Below are 11,823 nucleotides of genomic sequence, written 5' to 3' on the forward strand. Positions count from 1 at the left end.
TTTCATTGACAAGTGTAGTTAGTTTCCCAAGTTGAGTTTCTATATTCTTGAAGGAAGCTTGATGATTTCTCACATTAGCGTCAAGTTTATCATGTCTCTTTTCATATTCTTCCATATATCTATGCAGTACCGACTCAAAATCCATCTTCTTTGTGAGTGGTGGTTTCTCTTTCTGATAGAAGCCTCTAATAGTTTGTCTATACTTCTCATCCTTTTGCTTCTGGTACTCTTCATATGGTAACCACTCCTTCTTGGGCTTCCCCCAATCTTCATCTTACTTTTCACTACTCGAGTAGAAAACTTGTTCCCTCTTATTCCCATTTCATCCAAGTCACAATCCTTAGTTAAATGTGGATAACTACAATTATCACACCCAACTCTTATCGCGTGAATGGATTGATCCAATTTCATCATTCAACTATCCATATTATCTAGTGTATCTATGATTATAGCCAAGTTCTCACTCCCTCCACCCCCTTGTCCTCTTCACGTGAGTGCTTTGCAAATTCTTCAATTAATTCTTTTATAGTTTCTTGCTCTTTCTTCGTCATTGGCCCTTGTAAGTCAAGAAGTTGTCTAGTAGTTACATTAACTCAAGCATAGAAGATGGAAACTTCTTGTTGAACATTAGGATCATGTTGAGGGCAACTTCTAAACAAGCCATTATATCTCTCCCATGCTTCATATAATGATCCTCCAACCTTTTGTTGAAAGTTAGAAATTTTCTTTTTAATCTTTTAAATCTTCAAAGGTGGATTAAATTGCTCAATAAAAGCATCATGAAGGTTTTCCCATGTAGTAATGGATCCGAGTATAAGATACTTCAACCAAAACTTGGATTCACTTGTAAAAGTCACCGAAAGCATCCTTAGTAACATAGATTCTCTTGGCACATTAAGAACATGAAAGTAGTTTGCAATGTCTTTGACCTAATCAATATACTCGAAAACATCTTCATACTCTTTCCCGGAGAAAGGTATGTCCTTGTGAATGGATAGAATGTACCCTTTAAGCTCGAAACTTCACTCGGCTGGTATCCTGGGCGTAACTAGACCTGGGCCATGTTCTTCTCTTATCCCCTTATTGTAATAGCCCATCATCATTCTCATAATGTCTTTCATCTCTTCAATGTTCAGTCCCTTGGACAGTCCCTTATATGATCAGATCTTTAAAAACTTTTTATCTCTAAATCATATTATGAACATTCTTCGGTAGATGATTTGGCTCATTTCCAACCTCCTTTTACTTGGAGTCTTCTCAAACAGTTCGAATTTGTTGGATTTGGAAGTTTACTAAGCCGTGTTATAGTATAGCTCAGGTAAGTCGACTGTCGATCACAGGTAATGGAATTCAATTAAATTAATTAACTACTTTTAATTTAAACTATGTAGGAGGGGGGGTTATGGGTTTTTAATATCATAATAACTTAATATCACCTAACAAGTAAGCAAGCAACGAAAACAAAGTATCTTCAAGAATTAAAAGAATACTTCTTCCTGGATCCGATTTCACTTTCTCATATGGTTGATTTATAATGGATAGATTATATTGATTACTAATTTACAAGCTATTATGGTCAAATATCTAGGCCTACCAATTTATGATTGACAAAGCAATGACCATGCACAAATTAAACACCAAATTGATAATAGCACACAATTGGACTATGAATGATTTTAGTGACTCTCCTATGATCAAGTTAAGCAAGCAGGCACTAATTAAGACTAGTTATGCTCTCTAACATAGTTAAAGTTACTAGTTTTAATTACTTAAACAAAGATATGATTAATGGTAACTCTAACTATTTAATGATAATAAAAAATTAGGAGATAGATTCATGCAATTAATATGATCAATTAACATACAAAATCTGATTTATAAGCAATATAAACTAGTACTAAACATGCTAGGGTTTATAAATATCAAACACAAGTAAAATCAAATATAATCATGTAATATCGAAATCAACAAATATGCATTAAGCTCATCTTCATTATAGCAGAAAAACACAATAAATCTAAGTACAATAAGTTAGATATGAGTATAATAAGCAAACGAACTAGCTCTATGTTGAATTATTCTAAATCTTCTTCAATCCTTGAGCTTCACTTGAATTTTGATATTCTTCTGGATTTCTAAGGGTTTTTAATCGCAATTAACATCAGAAAACCAAATGTATGCCCCTGATTTCGACCTAATGTCTAGGTTTTTATAATTGTAAATATCGAATCACTACATCTGGTTGGCCGCCACCACGATGCAGTCTTAGAGTAAATCTTGTACCACGTCATCCTAATCGGTCATGAATATTCCATTTCCCACATTGTGGTCATATCACCACAATGTTGTCTTCAGTCTTATTGTTTCCTTTTTTTTGTTTTAGCACCCATTTCCTGCTTCCAGCTCCTCGTATGCTCCCTTTTGGTCCCAAGCAAATATTCACTGTAAAAAAACATATTTTAAACATAATACATATCTTTGGTTCGATGTTATGCTTAATTTTAGCTAAAAGTATTAGATATATGCATTAGATATATAGTTAATTATGCACATATCAACTACGATTTGTATCTCGTCCTCAACATGATGTATATGACAGAGGGATGCCTGATTACCTACCTATACATTAGTTGTAGCTTTCAGATTTTGGGGAATTAGATTCTTATGAATGATACTTCGTCGTGTGTTATTAGGGGAAGTGAACTTTTGTTAGACGTTCACCACTGTCCAATATCCGTTCATAATGAAAATTACGCAAGTGGGAGATTGAAAGATCTTTTATGCTCCAGGATCATTATTAAGTGATATTTCCTATTAACATATTATCCTATATGGTCACACAATATAATAATAAAACATTAACTGATTATTTATTAAATAATGTGCTTATTAATAAATTAAATCATCACTTGAAATGAATACGAAAATTATTGTTTCGTGGAAATAATAATTACAAAGATTTTAAATAGCTACATTTTAATCATGTTGTATGATTTAAATGTTACTCACAACATATCAAACTTGTAATGGACCATTTCAACATGTTATTTACAAGTTATTTAAGAGATTATATGGCTTCCGCTACTTCTCTTTCTTCTCTCTTAAAATTGCAAACTAGGAGGAGTATAGTGTGGGATTGCTTCTTTGACTTTCTTACACCCTCACCTTGTTGCTTGCAAGTACTTGAGGAATTAATTTAAAGCTTGGGGTTTCATCTAACTCATGAAATATATAATAAGAGAGAGTAGTTGTGATAGTTACTTCTTCTTCTTCCTTTTTGAGTGCAAAACCAATAGCAAAAAATAGTCCCCTTTCTTCTCTCATTTTCAAGTTTGTTTCTATTTTGTGCTTAGAGTTTGATCTCCTTTGAAGGTTTATTTTATATAAGTTTCGAAGGCTTAAGATAAACTCTAATCAAGTAAAAAAACTAGCATTCATTATTGGCATGGAGACTTGTTTGGGTGGATACATATAGAGAGCTCCTAGCTTGGATATTTGCATTCTCCATCAAATACCAAGCCTCCCCTTAAGTAACCAATGTACATCAAAGGTTTTCTTATAACCCCTTTATGGTAGTTGTTTTTCTTTCCAGCTCTTGCAAGGTGATCCTTGGTGGGAATAAACTAGTTATGTTGTTTAATGTTTTAAGTCTTTCATTTGCTAAAATCTAGAGTTTTTGCTAGAAAATATTATGAAAAGAAATGGCAGAAACTTACATAGATTTAATAAAATGTCATATTAGGTTGCTGATACATTTTTACAAAATCAAAATAATCAGCTTAATCCATATTCAATTAGTATATGATCAAACAAATTTGGTGATAGAGTATGAAATGTTAGTGGCTCAACGCACACATGAATCAAAGGATGCACACAATATAATCATAATAGTTATAGAAAATAATAACGAAGGAATTTTTTTTATTTGTGTATATGGTGGAACTACAAAACAAATGTTTGGATGTAACAATTACGATAATTATCACCAATCGATAATTACGGAAAGTGACAAACGTCGAGTAAAATAGATGTAAGACAAAATTGCAAAATTCTTCCTTGTGGTATGCATTTTTTGGGGGTTTTAGTCCAAACCATTACTTTTTTGGATTGGTGTTCCTTTTGAGCTAGTTTCATTGTATTTTTTATCCCTCTGAATAGTAAAATATGAAAGGTTTTGATCATTCTAACACTCCTATGGTGTACATGCAATCCTAGAAACCTTTGATCTTTTTTTTCTCTAAGATACATGCAAATAATAATTTTCCAAGGTTTACATCATAACTAGCATGTTATGGGGTACTTGAAACATAAAACACTAGTAGAATTACATACCTTTTAGTAGTAGTTGATTGCTTGGAGTTTGATAGCCTAGCACCAATAATGTGGATACCTCAAATGGAAGTCACAAATCACCACAAACTTTGGAAACTTGAGAGAATAGTAACACACTTCTAGAAATCGGCCACAAACTTTGGATTAGGGTTATATTCATGTAAACCCTAATACCAATGACCTTTCATTTCCATGAGATCCATGGGTTAAAGCTCCATGGACTTTCCATGCAATCCTAGCCCATTCTAAACAAGCAATAGCCCACACTATACACATGCATGTTCCCATATTTAATTAGTCACCTTTTTTCACCAATTAATTCTAAATTAATTTTTGATCAATACTAATTAAATATTATGATTTCATATTAATATATTAGAATTTATAATATATTAATAAATCATAAACTTACTATTCTCAAAAGATTATCCATAAATTGTTCGGGCGAAGTGCAACACAAATGGACCATGCCGGCTCGGGTAAAGTATATCTCAAATATAGTTATGGACTTAGACACCTTATCCAATAGTCTCACACTTGGATAAGTCTAATACTATAGTTGCAAGCATGACTTTAGGAACCGACCGACAATTACAGCTCTTCAAAGACTATTGAACTATGAAGCGCCATTTTAGATAAGAGATCATATAATCCTTTGTTCTAGATATCAGCCAGACAAATACATGGAACAATGTCATACTTATTGTCTAGTAGTTTGTTTCCTAATTTTCAATTTGTTTGACATAGAACTTAATTGAACACATCAATTTAGTTTTGACTGGGCCCGGTACATAGGTCAAAACAAAATCATCGAGGAGCCCAGATATCGCTTCTAATCCAAGAAGCAACAGATAAACTTTGACTCATATGTTTGTTCTACTATTTGTTGAATTATACACAAAGGTACATTTTATGACATCAAGTTACTGATACAATCAATGCATAACCAACTCATAGGCAACAACTCATATCTCTAGGTTTGAAGATTTATATGATATTACCATCCCACGATCCCTTGAGATAAATTCCATGAAGTGATACAAGTGAGCATGGGTTGAATCCAATACTCAGAACTTCTGAGCACTCATGAATGTTGTAGGAGCTCTTGCTATGTCCAACACCTTAGACATCTACAAACCAACTTCATGATAATCTTGATTCATATCTACTTCCAACATATGACCAACTGTCGAGAATTTGAATAATATGGAATTCCATAACATAATTATTCTGGAAATCAAAACATGCAAAATGAAATGATAGGAACACTTTACTCATAAATAAACAACAACTTTTATTCATCATCAATGTCTTTTACACTTTACAAATTTCAAAAAAACTATCTAATCTATGAAACTAATATTGTCCTTTAGCCGGATGCGCCTCACATGCTGAAAATGCCTAACCCTTGTAAGTCCCTTCGTGAGGGGATCTATTGGGTTCTCATCTAACGATATCCTCTTTGCTATGAGGAGTCCTTCTTCTATCTTATGTATTCTGAAGTGATATTTTCTATCAATAAGTCTGGATTTGCCATGATCTCTCGATTCCTTGGCTAAGGCAACCGCATTATTGTTGTCACAGAAAATCTCCATAGGCTCCTTTATCAATGGTACAACTCCAAGGTCTCCAATGAAGTTCCAAGGTCTCCGATGAAGTTCCATAGCCATATCGCCTCCTTCCCCACTTCACTAGCTGCTATATACTCTGATTCACATGTCGAATCAATTATCGTCTCCTGCTTGGAAATTTTCCAATTAATCGCTCCTCCATTCATGGTAAAGACCCAGCCTGACTGAGAGCGGAAATTATCCTTATCAGTCTGAAAGCTAGCGTCGCTATACCCCACAACTCTCAATTCATCACTCCCACCAAGGGTAAGAATCCAATCCTTAGTCCTTCGCATGTACTTGAGAATGTTCTTTACCGCAGTCCAGTGAGCCTTGCCAGGATTCCCGTGATACCTGCTGACCATGCTCAAAGCAAAATCCGCATCAGGGCGAGTACAAGTCATAGCATACATGATCGAGCCAACAGTAGAAGCATATGGTAATCGGTTCATCTCCTCTGTACTCGGGCTCTGAGTCTTTCTCAGTTTTGTGTTATGCTGGATCAGTGAGTCACCTTTCTTGGAATTTTGGATGTTGAACCTTTTCAACACTTTTTCCACATAGGTGCTTTAACTAAGTCCAATTAGTCTTTTACTCCTTTCTCTCAATATCCTTATCCCTAGGATATAGGCAGCTTCTCCAAGGTCCTTCATAGCGAAACACTTCCCAAGCAAGAACTTAACCTCCTGCAAAGTTGGGATGTCATTTCCCATGAGTAGTATGTCATCCACATACAGTACCAAAAAGGTAACAATACTCACACTAGCTTTGACATACACACAGGATTCATCTTCGCTTCTAGAAAAGCCGAACTCTTTGACCTTCTCATCAAAACAAAGGTTCCAGCTGCGAGATGATTGTTTCAATCCATAAATAGATTTCTCAAGCTTGCACACACTATCAGGGTACTTTGTACTGACAAAACCCTCTAACTGACTCATTTAAACAACCTCAACCAACTTTCCATTAAGGAAAGCGGTTTTGACATCCATTTGCCATATTTCTTAATCATGAAATGTAGCAATGGCTAGCATAACTCTAATAGACTTAATCTTTGCTAATAGTGAGAAGGTTTCATCATAATCAACTCCCTAAGTTTGAGTGAAGCCCTTCGCGACAGTTGTGCCTTATAAGTACGCACTATTCAATCCATGTCGGTCTTCTTCTTGAAGATCCATTTGCACCCGACCATCTTAAGACCCGGTACATTTTCAACCAAGTTCCAAAATTGATTGTCATACATGGACTGAGTCTCGTTTCCGTAGCCTCTTTCCATTTAGCAGACTCAGAGCCTGCCATGGCTTCCCTATAGCTACTAGTTTCATCCAAATTTACAAGTGTGTTATCACTGATAAATGTAACACCTTCAGCGGTAATATGGAAACCATAGTAATGCTTAGGTGCATTCCTAACTCTCGTGGAACGCCTCAGAGGTACAAACTCGTCAGTCGGATCAACAAGAGTTTCCTCCTCTAGTTGATTGCTAGGATTTGAGGTTCCTTCACCACTTGACTCTTGAATTTCTTCAAGGTCAATTTGCCTCCCACTGTTTCCTTGGCTTATGAACTCTCTCTCGCGAAAGACTCCTCTCCTTGCTACAAAGACCACATTATCATTGGGTCTGTAGAAGAGGTAACCAAAGGATTTCTTTGGGTAGTCCATGAAAATACACCTCTCACTTCAAGGTTCGAGATTATCATGAGTCTTGCGCCTCACGAAAGCCTCGCAGCCCCAAATCTTGATGTGGTCCAAATTGAGAACTTTCCCAGTCCACATCTCGTGAGGTGTTTTGGCAAACTTTTTGGTAAGGACTAGATTAAGGATATGGGTGGCAGTCTCTAAGGCATACCCCTATAATGAGATTGGTAGTGAAGCTCGACTCATCATGGAATGAACCATGTCCAACAAGGTTCGATTACACCTCTCAGCCACACCATTAAGCTGTGGTGTCCTGGGAGGTGTCAATTGTGAGACAATCCCACATTCCTTAAGATAGTCGAGGAACTTTGTACTAAGATACTCACCACATCGATTGAATCGAAGCACCGTAATGTTCCTGCCCAACTGATTCTCCACTTCCTGTTTAAACTCTTTAAACTTTTCAAAGGTTTCTGACTTATGCTTGATTAAGTAAACATATCCATATCTACTATAATCATCAGTAAAAGTCACATAGAAGCGGTTGACATCCCTTGTGGCGGTTCTGAAGGGTCTACACACATCAGTATGTATGAGACCAACAAACCCTCATGTCACACCCCGATAAAGCAGAAACACAAGACATGACAGCGATAACGGTTTCATTGCAAAAGATAAAGATACATCACCATAGCAATATTCAAAAGTTTACAACCCATAGCTTAAAAGAAACAAGCACAAGTTTTTCCAAAATAACATTGTTCAAAATATAACTTCATAAATAACTTCAACACGATGCAGCATGCTCTATGATGATGAATCTTTATATCCACTTACTAATTATTTCCTGAAAAAGCATGTAAAACAAGCGTCAACTATGAAAATAGTTGGTGAGTTCACAAGTTTATAAAATCGAGCTTGAAATAAGGCTTTTCGTAAATACAAGTACATTGCTTTAATAAGAAAGAAAGTTGATTGCTATAATTGATACAATTTTATTGCTATAACGAGAAACGAGTTTGTATGTGTATGAGCAAACAATGTGTCTCAACCAAACCTATGACTGGAGCCCTATCAAGATCTATGCTTATCGTTCCATAGATGAATATGGTATCATGCACTCCAGCAATAGGGCGAGTGAGGAGTTGTCAATTCCTAATAACGCTATCCATAATGACCATTGGCTCAAAGAGTTAATGGTTAGAGATAAGGGAAGGGCCTTAGTACGATAAGTTCTCATGTTCCGTATTGCATAGACATACATAGAGAGACATAGCAATACAATAGCAATCATGTTTGATACAAATCAGTTTAAATACAACATACAAATAATAGTTTTTTTGGACATGCTTTTCCACCCCAAAACATAAAAACTGAAAATAGGGGAGTACGTGAATACTCACAATGTTTCGAGTAGATACAAGAGGTGCCTCGGAATACACCAACGTCTTAATACCGGGATCCTACGACATCAAACACACACTATTGAGTTTCCATGTCGAAATCTAATGCTAATATACTAAACTCTACCTATAGTGAAATGCCAATTTATGTTCTAATATTGGATTTTATATTAATTGGTTACACTTTGTGACAACCCGAAGTTTTTCCATCGCCGTAACCCATTCCGTCCATAAAAATTCGTCTCTTCCGAATTGTTTCCGTTTAAGTTTTAAATTAAGTCATTATTTTTTATATTTATATTATGACTTAATGGATGTCTAAACATGTTTAAAACTCGTTTTAACACTCCATATTAGTAATCGGAAACATTTTAGTTTCAACCATATCGGGTTACGACATCTTAATCGGGTGCGACCAAAAGCCCCGTTTAATGTCGGTATCGGGTAGAATTCCACCGTGTCCCAAACTTAGGACCTATTTAAAGGAGATTAAGCTTCCATTTGAAGCTTTTTCCCTCTCTCACTACTCTCTCTCTCTAACCTCTCTCCTCAAACCAAAGAAACTAGGTCCAAAACATCAAATTAAGGCTTCAAATCACCAAGGTACCTTCCCTAACTCCTAGTACAACATCTTTGGCTTTCAAATTCGAGATTAAACCATGATTTAGGGCCTTGCTCATCTGTTTACGGCCCTGTAGCATGCTTGGGCCGTAAACACATATTAAAGGTGTTTTTATGCCCTTAAACCCTTCCAAAACTCCATTGAGGCTTAGATATGACTTGTAGAATATTGGAATTGGCCTTGGAACACCTTGAACATCAAATTAGAGGAGTAAACTTGAGTTTACTGCCCACGAACATGATTGGGCCATAAACTCATTATCTTGGGTAGTAAACTCCTTCTAATGTGTTAAAATGCCATTTACACACACCATAAGCCTTGGGATAAATTCTAGAAATGATTACAATGAAGATTTGGACCTTAAAACATATTAAAACACTCTTCCAAGGATTTCACGGCCATGAGGGGGTTCATGGGCCGTAAACTCCTAAATCCATGCTAAAAGTCCCCCAAAAATTCATACAAGGCTTGGAAAAATCATTTGGAATCACATGTGATTGATTAAGGGACTAAAACATTAAGGTTTGGGTGTGAGGGGAAGTTTACGGCCATAAACTCCATGTTTACTGCCATAAACTCCAATAAATGGTCCTTAAGTGAGTTTAAATTCATCCCAATGCCTTAGATGCAATCCTAGCTAAATTATCCAAGAGTTATGAAACAATTTAGCACCCAAAAACACCTTCCATGAGTTCACGGCCGTGAACTCATGTGGATGGGGTGTTTAAGGCCGAAAACTCCTCTATGAGTTTACTCTTGAAGAGTAAACTCCATATCCAAGCCTTACATGACTTCAAATACCACCCGGGTCCTTCCAAACACTTGTAATGAGGTGTTTCCGCAACTAGAAGTGTTTGTCCCTAACAAATTCATAATTGAAGTCCTAATTAGATACAAATGTGTATATTTTCATAATTCATATGAACCTCGTGCATTTGCAAACCCAGGACTGACGTTTAGCATCCAAACCGACACATTCCGCGATTGGTGAGTTCATACCCCTACCCTTTTTCAATGGTTTTTCAATGTTTTCAGGGGGGAATACAAGAAAACAAAAGATGTTTTCAAAACATAACATTGATGTATTTCAATAAATATCTGGAAAACTTATAAATATCTTTACCCCTTATGTATTATGCTAAGCATAAGGGATGATTTATCAACTACAACTATATGAATTTCAGTAAAGGAAACAATCTAACTAATCAAATTATTATGGGAATAATTTGGGGATCTTTAGTTCTTGTTTAAACGTGTACTGATATATATATATATATATATATATATATATATATATATATATAAAGTTATTAGATAAACTATGTGTGATTCAGTTTATCTCTGTTTCATTTAGAATGTATTGCTAGATAATTTCATTGTGTATAACTGTATTCCCTGTATTATGATTCATAACGTTTAGTATGTTTGATATTGTATGAGAACTCAGTGAATACTTTAGTACTAGCTTGTGAGTTTTGTCATTACTCTTTTGGGTCATCAGTAAATCCTCCCCGGAAGTGTAACCAGAGTCTCCTGGAGGGAGAGCGTGGAATTTGTGAATAGATCTATTCGGGACTGACAATCCCACACCTTAACTGCTAGCTACAGTTAGGCGGGCACGCCTGGGGTGACAAATTTTGGATATCGTCCGACGTCTGACAAGCGTCAAGGAGGTCTTGTTGTCGTATCAGCATGGTTACCCGACTCACAATACGTATTAAGATAAGTTTATTCACGGTTTCGGTTTGGGTTTGATCTTGGTTTTTTATTCGATTTCATATCTATTTTCAGTCTGTTGATTTTATATCTAGTACGGGAAGGTAATCCCATGGTCTTCAACTTATGTCTAGTACAGGATGGTAATCCCATGGTTTTCAACTTATATCTAGTACGGGATAATAATCCCATGATTTTCAATATATACATCTAGTTCGGGATGGTAATCCCATGATCTTCAATCTATATCTAGTACGGGAGGATAGTCCCATGGTTTTCAATCTATGTTTATCTATATTTTCATGTATATCAAACAATCTTGTATCTAGTACGGGATGGTAGTCCCATGGTTTTCAATCTACTTCTATCTATAGTTCTGTGTATATCAAACTATCTTATATCTAGTACGGGATGGTAGTCCCATGGTTTTCAATCTATTTCTATCTATAGTTTTGTGTATATCAAACTATCTTATATCTAGTACGGGATGGTAGTCCCATGG

At 35.7% G+C, this 11,823-nt stretch overlaps 1 non-coding gene across 1 annotated transcript; it reads left to right on the plus strand.

Annotated features, from left to right (window-relative positions):
• Positions 1-629: 629 nt before the first annotated feature.
• LOC145013415 (small nucleolar RNA R71) lies at positions 630-737 on the plus strand. The gene has a single exon (XR_013664976.1). It is a non-coding gene; the product is annotated as a small nucleolar RNA R71 (small nucleolar RNA).
• Positions 738-11,823: the final 11,086 nt, after the last annotated feature.

This window comes from Lactuca saligna, chromosome 8, assembly GCF_052625555.1.
Source record: "Lactuca saligna cultivar CGN05327 chromosome 8, ASM5262555v1, whole genome shotgun sequence".
NCBI lineage: Eukaryota > Viridiplantae > Streptophyta > Magnoliopsida > Asterales > Asteraceae > Lactuca > Lactuca saligna.